Source organism: Apis mellifera, linkage group LG6 (genome assembly GCF_003254395.2).
Source record: "Apis mellifera strain DH4 linkage group LG6, Amel_HAv3.1, whole genome shotgun sequence".
Taxonomy (NCBI): domain Eukaryota; kingdom Metazoa; phylum Arthropoda; class Insecta; order Hymenoptera; family Apidae; genus Apis; species Apis mellifera.
The window spans coordinates 13,464,588-13,474,728 of record NC_037643.1 but is presented as its reverse complement, the minus strand read 5'-3'; the positions used below and the strand labels follow the sequence as shown (position 1 = coordinate 13,474,728).

General features: G+C 37.6%; 1 long non-coding RNA gene across 1 annotated transcript; it reads right to left on the bottom strand.

Moving 5' to 3' along the window:
* Nucleotides 1-1,202: 1,202 nt before the first annotated feature.
* LOC102653733 lies at nt 1,203-4,676 on the bottom strand. The gene is made up of 4 exons (XR_003304953.1): nt 3,712-4,676; nt 2,149-3,615; nt 1,939-2,033; nt 1,203-1,860 (listed from the first exon to the last, which is right to left on the bottom strand). It is a non-coding gene; the product is annotated as an uncharacterized LOC102653733 (long non-coding RNA).
* Nucleotides 4,677-10,141: the final 5,465 nt, after the last annotated feature.

The following is a 10,141-nucleotide window of genomic DNA, read 5'->3' as shown; positions in this document are numbered from 1 at the left end:
TGTAACATCTGTTCCAGTACAATGTAGAAATAAATATATATTCTGGTAACTAAAAATTTTTGAAATCACTGTTTGGATCCTTTTATGTGATTATAGAGTATTATGATATTATTGTTGGCAAAATTTTTCAAAAACTTTAATCAAAAATATACTGAAATAAAAAAAAATCATAATATATTATTAATATTTTTTAGGGCTAATTTTAAATAATAATTATGTTCAAGTATAAATTCCATTATGTATGATAATTACATATTTTGAAATACCACTTGCTTTTCTATTATGAGCACACACAACCATATTTCGCAATTGGGTTTGGTTATCATGATTTCATTTCAATAAAGAAGATAAATCTTGATAAGCCAGCTAACAGTTAAATGGTAAACGTATGTATACATTGTTACTTTAGCATTTAAACATGTCTAATTTATGTCAGATCAAGCATTTATAATTAAACAGTACATTCTTATTAGCATGTTAACATTAAAATTTCAATTAAGACATGATAGGCTTCTTATATCTTGAATAACTAGATTTAATAAAAATTTACAATAGTATCAAAGATATCCAAGCTGAAAATTTATACATATCATTTGTATACATCATTTTAAATCTGAATCTTGAAATAATTTTAATATCAAAAAAATTTTTATACTTATTTAAAACATTATTTTTAAATTTGATATAGAAACATTTAAAATGAAAACAAATTAGAACATATCCTATTCAATGTTTCACCATAATTAAATTAAAAAGAAAATAGAAGAAAAAAATACGATCCCCTAATACTTCATAAATCCATCTCTGTTTCTCTGTTTGGTGATTCAGCGCCGATGCAATTACCATTCTAATTTAATTGCACATAAGGTCGATCTGATAACACGGTTCTATATGTTTCTATAATTGAAATGTTGCCAGAGAACGGTCCGTTCGTGAGCTCAATAAATCCGATATTTTTTTGAATCTCGAATGGAAATCCTTTTTAGACGAAGGAAATCTTGCGGTACTTTGGCCTGTTTGTATACACATACAGTCCGCGAAACCAATATAGCTTGATCGTAAAGCGTAAAGTGGCGACACTCATTATGGCCACACCTAAGATCATGTACATCAGAAATTTTTCTAAACTTTTTGCAAGAATTATTAATTAATCTTTTACCTTTAATGTTCCAAAATTTTTAAAAATATCAAATTAATCACTAGTCTCTCCATCACAGATCTTTTTTAATAATTAACATTCTGTGTCATATTTTTATTTCCAAAAAATATTCCATGAAATATGTTTGAGATATTATAAACATCCAAATATATCTGGCCACTCGAATTATCGTTTGCATATTTTGCACAATAGCATGAAATCTGTAAAAATGAAATAGCAAACATGTTATAAACATTTACATTAACTTAACTGCTTACTTTCTAAGCAGAAAAAATTTGTTATATAATCTAACTATTGAAATTTACTTTAAAAACATAATTCAATAATATGTGATAAAATGTAAAAACTCTTTGGATTGGGATGGATTCCCGAAAAAGGTTGGAAAACATTAGACTAGAGGTTTATCTCATGTTGGCATCTCGATTCGACCGGCTCGAATCGATTGCACGAACAATTTCAGGGCTCGGCGTTGGCCCGTGAGTTCCATTAATATGTATGATTGGCCGGTATCATGCGGCTCCTTCGGGGCATCCGAGGGATGCGATGGCGTTGTGCAGCGGGGGCAGATGTTACGAGTGGTGTCACAGCATAAATCGCGAAACGCCGCCAATTAGTCGGCGACGCACAAATTACACCGCCTATGAATTAGAAGGTGGACCCCGCCCTTCCAAGAATCCTTGTTGGAACCAATCATTCTCCAACTAAAAATACATCCCAGTTGTTTGAAACTTAATTAAAATAATTAAGAACCATTTGAGTAATATCTATAATTTACTAACCGTATTATCAATTTTCTTATTACTATTGTGTCATAAGTTGTTGGTTGTTTTTCTTGTAATTAGATGGTGTTTTATACGGTCAACATCTGCTCTTTCTACAAGCATATTATTAGTATTATTAATATTATATTATTATATCATTAATATATTCCATAAAAGGGCATATTAAATCATATTGAATTGAAATAAGATAAAATGAAACAGTGTCACCTTATTTATCTCTTCATTAATATCTTGCACATTCCTTTCTATGCATTTTTAAATAAATCCAGCACGATTAATTTATTCTTCTCAACAAAAACGTCTCAAAGAATGACAACAATTTTTATTTTCTCCTCAATAGTTAGATAAAACATTCCATTCTATGCATTTTTAAATAAATCCAGCACGACTAATTTGTTCTTCTCAACAAAAACGTCTCAAAGAATGACAACAATTTTTATTTTCTCCTCAATAGCCAGATTCTAAAACATTCCAAGAAGGACAATATAATAACTGCTCCATGATCTGTCTAAATCTCTGTAATACAAAATACCAAAAAGAAAAACGTCGGCGAGGTGTAGTGGCAGGCAGGTGAGCGCGGGTGTGCACGTTTCACGTTGGCATTTGCTAATAGCAATCTTGCGGAAAGAGAAAGAGAAACATCAAAAAAGGTGGGAGAGAAGGAGAGAGGAAGAGATGGTGGTAAGAGGGAGAAAGAGCCTGGGGAAAAAAAGTGATCGGGCGCGTTTATACCAGCATTAGCCTTCTTCTTCTTCTTCTTCTCTTAGCGCCAGGGGCATGGGTGAGATACCAGAGACCGAGCACCATAGGATGAGCACACCCACCTACGATGGGCCGAACAACGATATATTACTCGCGCGCCTCGTGACACCTCACCTGCCGAGTCTCTCTTCTTCTGCCTCCCTCCGTCACTCCTTCTTGCGCCTAGCTGCTCCTCCGCTGCTGTCTTTCGGCCTATCTTCTCATATAGGGTGTCCGGAAATAGACGACGTTGGTTTTCTATAAATTTCAGTTTTTTAGATATCGTATACCAAGCACAATTCCGTTATATGAAAAAGAAATAAAAATAGCAAAATAAATTTAGCAAATTTGAAGTTTAAATTAGATTATTACCATTTCAAATTTCAACCGGTTATTTTGTAAGATAATACATATCACAATATCGATAAATCAGAATTTATGCTAAATATAAATATGTATAACACGATGAAATGGTTAATTATTTAAAACAAAAGAATAAAATGTTATAATATTTCTTAAAAGACAGTCATATTGCTTTAATGTTCTTTTGTCATCGCGACACCGTATAGAGAATTGAACTGATGCGTCGTATGGACCACAATCATCTTCCCGCGACAAGGCATCTCTCTCTTTCTTCAAGTGCTTCCTTGTGGGTGGATCGAGGCCTCGGGATACATTCGCAGCCGCGGAACAAAGTGCGTCCCTTCCGCCATGGAGTGAGCGGCGCATGGGGCTCCATAAAACGCCGCTTATCCTGGCTTCGACCGACGACCACGCTCACGGCGTAAATCGCACTCACGGAAACGTAGCGGGCTCCGTGACAAGCAACGAGAACGCGATTATGCGCATGTACCATTGGTTGGATTAAACTTCGAGTTGATTTCAAGGAATTCAAGGTGTTTCGTCAATAAAAATCGACGAAGAGAGAAAAAACTGTAAAATTGATAATGAAGGAATTAATTATGAATAGTTGATTAAAATTATATACATTGAGAATATTTATTTATATAATCCAGAATTGTAAAATACCTTAAATCGCAAGGATCTTTCTTACTTGTTCCACGTGTCATTCGAATTTATGCGCTTTACGAGTTTACAACTTGCTTAAGACCATTTGTAAGAAACATTTCCGTGTACGTCACTTAGAAGATCTACCTTGTACGTATTCGAAGGTGGCCCGTTAAACTGAAGAGACTAACTTGTTCTTGCTAAACGAAACATGTTAAGTAAATCAAAAGCGACCGTCATCTCCATGAAAGTTAAATTGCAATGTTTATTGATAATTCCATGACTTTCATCCTGTTTCGTTAATCAGTAATCCATTCTGTATATACACATTTCTTGTTCGTTTCTATAGAATTAAATTTGCACGATTTTTCAATGATTTAATGGATCATCCGATTATTATTTAGCAATTAAGAGTGATGAATATATATTGAGTCATGAAAGCTTTTTGTTGTCGCAATTAACGCAATTTGCATAAAACAGTCTTAATAGATTTCGTACATATCTGCAACAAGTAACGATACATTCAAATTTTTCAATTCTTAACCTAACTTTCTTAACCTAACATTAATTACGTGGGTATAAATTCTTTTAACTTTCTCGTTTAACAATATCTACATATTTTTCAATTGAAAAACAAAAGGAATTGAAAAAGACTTAGACCAGGATAGAGATGTCTCGCTTCCCGTGTACAGGTTTTCCTCTGCGATACCGTTCTCCCATGCTGCAACAAATCGTAACAAGTTGACTGCGCGCTAAGCAGAACAGTCGGCGAAATCGTGCGCCGCCATCTATCTTCTCGTCAGCTTGCCGCGTGTCGTAGGTCACCACACGAAGCAATCCCTTTTAACAAGGACATTGAAATCCGCGAGCGCGTAATGATCGGTGACGGATGGCTTCGACGTTTCTCTCGAACAGTCCACGAAGATGGACGAGAAAAACCGACCAAATCCAAAAAGGTTGCTTTACGGATCGATCGATTGATCGATAGATCGATGCACGGCGAAAGGTAGCGATCAGAATCAGTGTACAGAACCGTGAACAAGAGAGTTCGTAAGTGTGCGTATCATAATTCATCGATGCGTCTCGAGAGGGCAGCGGAATAGGAATTGGATCGTCGCTCTCCCTATCTTTTCGAGACCTCAGTTGAAATCCGACATGGCTGCACTTTATTCGCTTTTCTACTGAATATATCCTAGTTGTGCAATTTCTATCATATGCTTTCTACAGACTTGTCAGTGCGGGATTTCTTTGCACATTGGTGATGAGGCGATGATTGGAGAGATTGTTGAACATATAAATCACTGAATAAGCTGACCGATGTATCGTGCTCGTTTTATTCGTTTTACACGTAAAAAAATACGCAAGGTATGTAAGCGTTCTAAACATTTCAGCATCGCTTTCTCCACTACTTTCTGGAATTCGATTCACGGGAATCATGTTGTCCATGTTAAGTCGACAGCTCGTGTTATTATCAATACGTACTTATCTACGTACCGTTATGCGTAATTCAAAGTATGTTTACAATTTTTTACCAGTCTTTAATCTGGATATAGGTTATGTTAAATACAGGAAAAAGACATTATATCATCCGTATATACGAATCGATCGAGAATAATAGAAATATACGTGATTCGAAACGACCCGAACAAAAAGGAAACAAAATAAAAATAAATTCCATAACCCAACTCCTCCCTACAATTTACCAAGAATCACAAACACACTGTCGACACGAGATAAGATTCCAGGATCGCGGGTTCGGAAGAGAGAGCAGGGTACCGGTCGGTATCTGCGGCGTCATCTTCACGGCATTCCGCGTAAAGTCGAAATCGCTTGGCTCGCCGAGGCGGGGTATGAGAAGCCGGCGACATTTAGCTCGGCGATCGGTAGGACACCTGTGACATTTCATTAAGTGGCGTTCGTGGCCTGCCACGGAGAGAAAGACCGATCGGGCGGGAGGGGAAGTGGAAAAAGTCGAAGGAAACGCGGCACGGCGCAAAGTGGATTCATTACGCGGTGGGCCGCGGAATCCGGCACCGAGCTCGGTAGCAGTCGCGCCGCTACGTGTACGAGCTGGACGCGGGGCATTAGTTTGCGTCCCGGCGCGCCGTGGCGGCCATTTAACATCGGTCGAGGCCGAGATGCGATCCATGCGCCGAGGGACGCATTGCAACCATTGCGCCTGATACGCGCGCGCGCGCGCGTTTCGTACCAAGCGCCAACGAAAAATGAGATCGGTCGACGCGCCGTGTTCCTTGACCTCACCAGCCACCGCGTGAGAGACGACGATACTGCGCGACTGGTCGAATAGCTCGAAGGCTTCCGAGCTTACGGTGGCTGGATGTTGTACGTAGTGGATTATTGCTTCGTGTACTTACCTACATTGTTGCTTGATCGAGGTACTCGTTGCGAGATAGGATAATCATTTGGTGGTTTAAAGTTTGATGTTAAGCGTTGAGGTTAGGGTATGGATATAAAATAGTACCTCGTAAAGTGGTAAAATGGTATTTATAATAAAAATAACACACGAATTGAAAGGATGCCCTAAGGATGATTAAGGTTAGAGATGAAAAATATCGAAGATATGCATAAGTACAAAGTTTATTTTCTGCTATCCAAGTTTCGTTCCATTTAGTCGGAACATTAATTACGTTTAAATAGTAGCTTTATAGTATATGGTTTCTTTTATTAATTGATCTATATCCGTGTACTGTTGCATTTATTATTGAAAACAATAGATCTAAGTAATTAAATGTAATGCCACGGTTGAAGAGATTAAATTAGATAAATGAGGTAGAAATCTCGTGACAAGATAGTGAAATTAAAAGCGGATAATTCGTGACTCGTAAGCATTCTACGCAAGGTCTCCGCAATGATCCGCAAAAACAAATCAAACTTGTTTTTTTTTTTTTCTTCTTTTTTTTCCTCTGTCGTGAGTCACATATTATTAACGTAGTGCTGAATAATATCGAGATAATGACGAGAGAGAGAGAGAGAAAGAGAAAAAAGGGAACTTACGCCAGAGTCGATTAAGAATATTTGCATAGAAATTAATTCGATCGTTTTTCCAATCATTGATTTTTCTCTTGCATAAACGTACTATTACTATCACTTGAATAAATTTAATTTATAATAATTCGTAATATTTGTAATTACGACAAATTGATGATTATAAAATAATTCCTTTGACAAAAAAAAAAAAAAGAAAAAGAAAATTACCGATATCCAAAATACCGAATTCTTACTTTCAAAAAAACGGCACTATAAAATTTGCCAACACGAGTTGTCCATTTGCCGGGAATCCATCGTCGGAACATCAAACGCAATTCCAATTTCTCGTCGCGAGCAATATTGGCGCCGATACTTGGCAATATCGCAAGATGTTGACCGCTAATTGCATCGCATATGCGGATACAGGTATTCCACACAAATTGAGAGACACAACGAAACACGTCCTCGAGAACGCATGCTAAAATCCCGAAATAATTCGAATCAATTCACTCGTCCTATAAATCGCCTGTTAATTTTAAATTCATTATTTCACTTTTTTTCGATATAATTATTTTATAAATTTGTATAATATCCGTTTTGATATATTTTCTAAAAACCTCAATCATCATCATCACGTTATTATAATCGTAATATTCGTTAACTCATGGATGGATTTATGTACTCGACGAGTACTCGAAGAAAAGACACGGAAAGATGGAAAAAGTTTTCTTTTTTTACTACCTTCCATTTCCATACGGTTCGAGCGGGCGCGCGCGCGCGCACGTTCGACCGAATAACATCATAAATTTTCATGGCTTCCTTGTAATTACCATTATTAAGTTCCCGCGGAGGATCGCGGCTCGCTTTATCGGCGAACTTTTGCGCGGCGAGCTCACCTCTGTCGTTGGCCGCGATGGTACCGGATACCGATCTCCAGGTGCTGCTAATTGAAAGCAATACCGGGCGTGTCTTTCGGACGTTGAACGAGTGGAGAATCGCGAGACCACGCGAGGCTTCCACGAGAGGAAATGCTCGTTTCCTAGACGAAACGAGAACTTTGGACGCCTGCAAGTCTTCTGCGAGGCTTTGGAACTTGGAAATGTGGCTGAATGGATGAAGTCACTCGTATTCTAAAATTGCGTAAAAAGTACAATAATTTGATGATTCAAAAATCAGAGAGTATTTTATGGGTTGAGAGATAAAAAGTTACAAAAATTGTACGATCATTTATTTTTTTATATGTCTAATATAATTTAAATAAACAAATCTATTTATTCTCTTATATTTTTACTCATATTTAACTCATAAATTGGATTAAAATAATGTTAAATTTATGTTATTATTATTATGTCACAAAATTTCAAAATCACTGGATATTTATATCAATTACGAGGAGGATATTGCAAACTTTATTTCCCTGTATCTAATAGAATTTAAATAAACGAACAAGGATTAATCGATTAATCAAAGACAGGTTAAACATTGCGAGAAATTCCTACCAACCAGTCTTCGCTCGAATCGTTCAAGATACGAAGATAAGCGACTAGTTGTGCGCATGCGTTATCCGCCATCATTAAGTCGCGATCCGAACGACAGTCGAATCGACTCGTCAAAGTTCGATCCCTCGACGAGCACCGAGACGGTGTGTTGTCGTTGGCCGAGTCGGAGCGCCCCCTCTCTCCACGTCCAGGTGGCGGTAATTAAAGATATTATCAGTGGTGCGTGTTGGCGCGATATCAACGGGACGCGACTCGTACGCGTACCACGGCCACGCTGGTACGCGAGACCGTAAGGAACACCGTAACCATCGCGCCGCCGTCTTCACGTTTCATTGCGAAACGAACGATTATCTCGGATCGTTGAACCAACGTGGGACGCCATATTTGAATCGAAACGAAATTTTCGTACGAAATGATGACGATTTTTCCAATACATATAATCGAATCGTGTAAGATGTTTGATTAATTTGTTTGGAAAAATGGATTAAGATACATTGGGTAAATATACAGATATATTATACCGTTTTCTCAATATGTATATTTTTTTAAATTCGATTCAAATCAAACGGATATAACAGAAAATACAGCAATCGAATAAATGAAAGGGATTAATCAGGGATTAATTAAGGATAGAAACGTTTTAAGGGGATCACGATCATATCGGGGCTTTTAAAAAATTGATCGTGGCGGTTGAAGCGGCTTCCTTTACCCTTTAAAGCTGTAATTATCGTCATTTATAGACCTCGTCCTTGATAAGCGCTTATCTCCTTTCCAAGTGTGTTCGTGTTATTCCCGTTTGACATTAAAACGAAGGGAACATAAATCGACACGGTGGATTTACGCCGTGATATTTCGTATTTTGTCGCCGTTTTCAAGGCCATCCGGAGCATCGAATCGAGTCACGACGTAGACGAGAAAAACCGGTAAAAGTCACTTGACAAGATTCTGGGCGAATTAAAGCGCTACGTGGAATCGATCGGCAATGGCCGAAGATGTTTTCATAAAACGTCGTGTTTATAAAAATATATTTTTGAATATATTAAAAAAAAAAGAAATTTGAATTCTGGCGATTATATTACGTATATATAATAATTTAAAGTTCGTGCGTTTCAATGATTATTCCCTTCTCGATTTATTTTATTCATCGAACTTTGTAGAGCGTGCAATCCGCTTAATTGATCTTGGAAATGTAATAGTAATCGCAGAAGTTCAAGTTGGAAAATAGTCGATAATAACTTTCTTCTTCGAACGATGAATTACACGGGTTGACCTTTTGGAACGTCGAAGATCGAGGATGATCTACGTCATCCGCTACATCCTCGATCGATCGACCTTCGTATTTGGCAAAGAAACCGAGCGAGAGGTCGATCGGCATTGACCTAGCCTCGCTGAATGTTCCCGTTAACGCATTCCATCCACTCGTGTCTCGAGGCCATCGAAAAATTTCACTCTGATTTCCTTCGACCCGAGATAAATCGTCTCGAACACATTACTCTTAGATCGAGTTTAAAGATTTCTGTGACCTTTTCCCGCCCGAGTTTTTCTTAATATAATTCTATTTTTAGTTGTATAAGTAAACGCACTTAAAAACTTCAGCTCGAAATCTAAAACAAATTAACACGATTGATACGTTAAAATCGTATTAAATATATAAAAAAATCATTTAACTCGAAATATTATTTCTAACGATCTAAAAATAATCAAATATACTACTCGATTCGTAGGCGATAACAATTTAGAACATTTCTAAAGGCGCATTTCTAAAGGCCATATAGAGTATCGATACGATCGATTTCCAAGAAGCGACGCACGACGAGGGGGGAAGCACACCTCGTGTCCAACTGTATTGAGCCATCATCGCAGATCCGGGAATTGTGCAGGGCGGTCCATAAAACGCGGCTGGCTCCGTGCTGCGTAAGGTCTCTCTCCATGCCAGAGTAATTTACAACGCTGGACATCGCTGC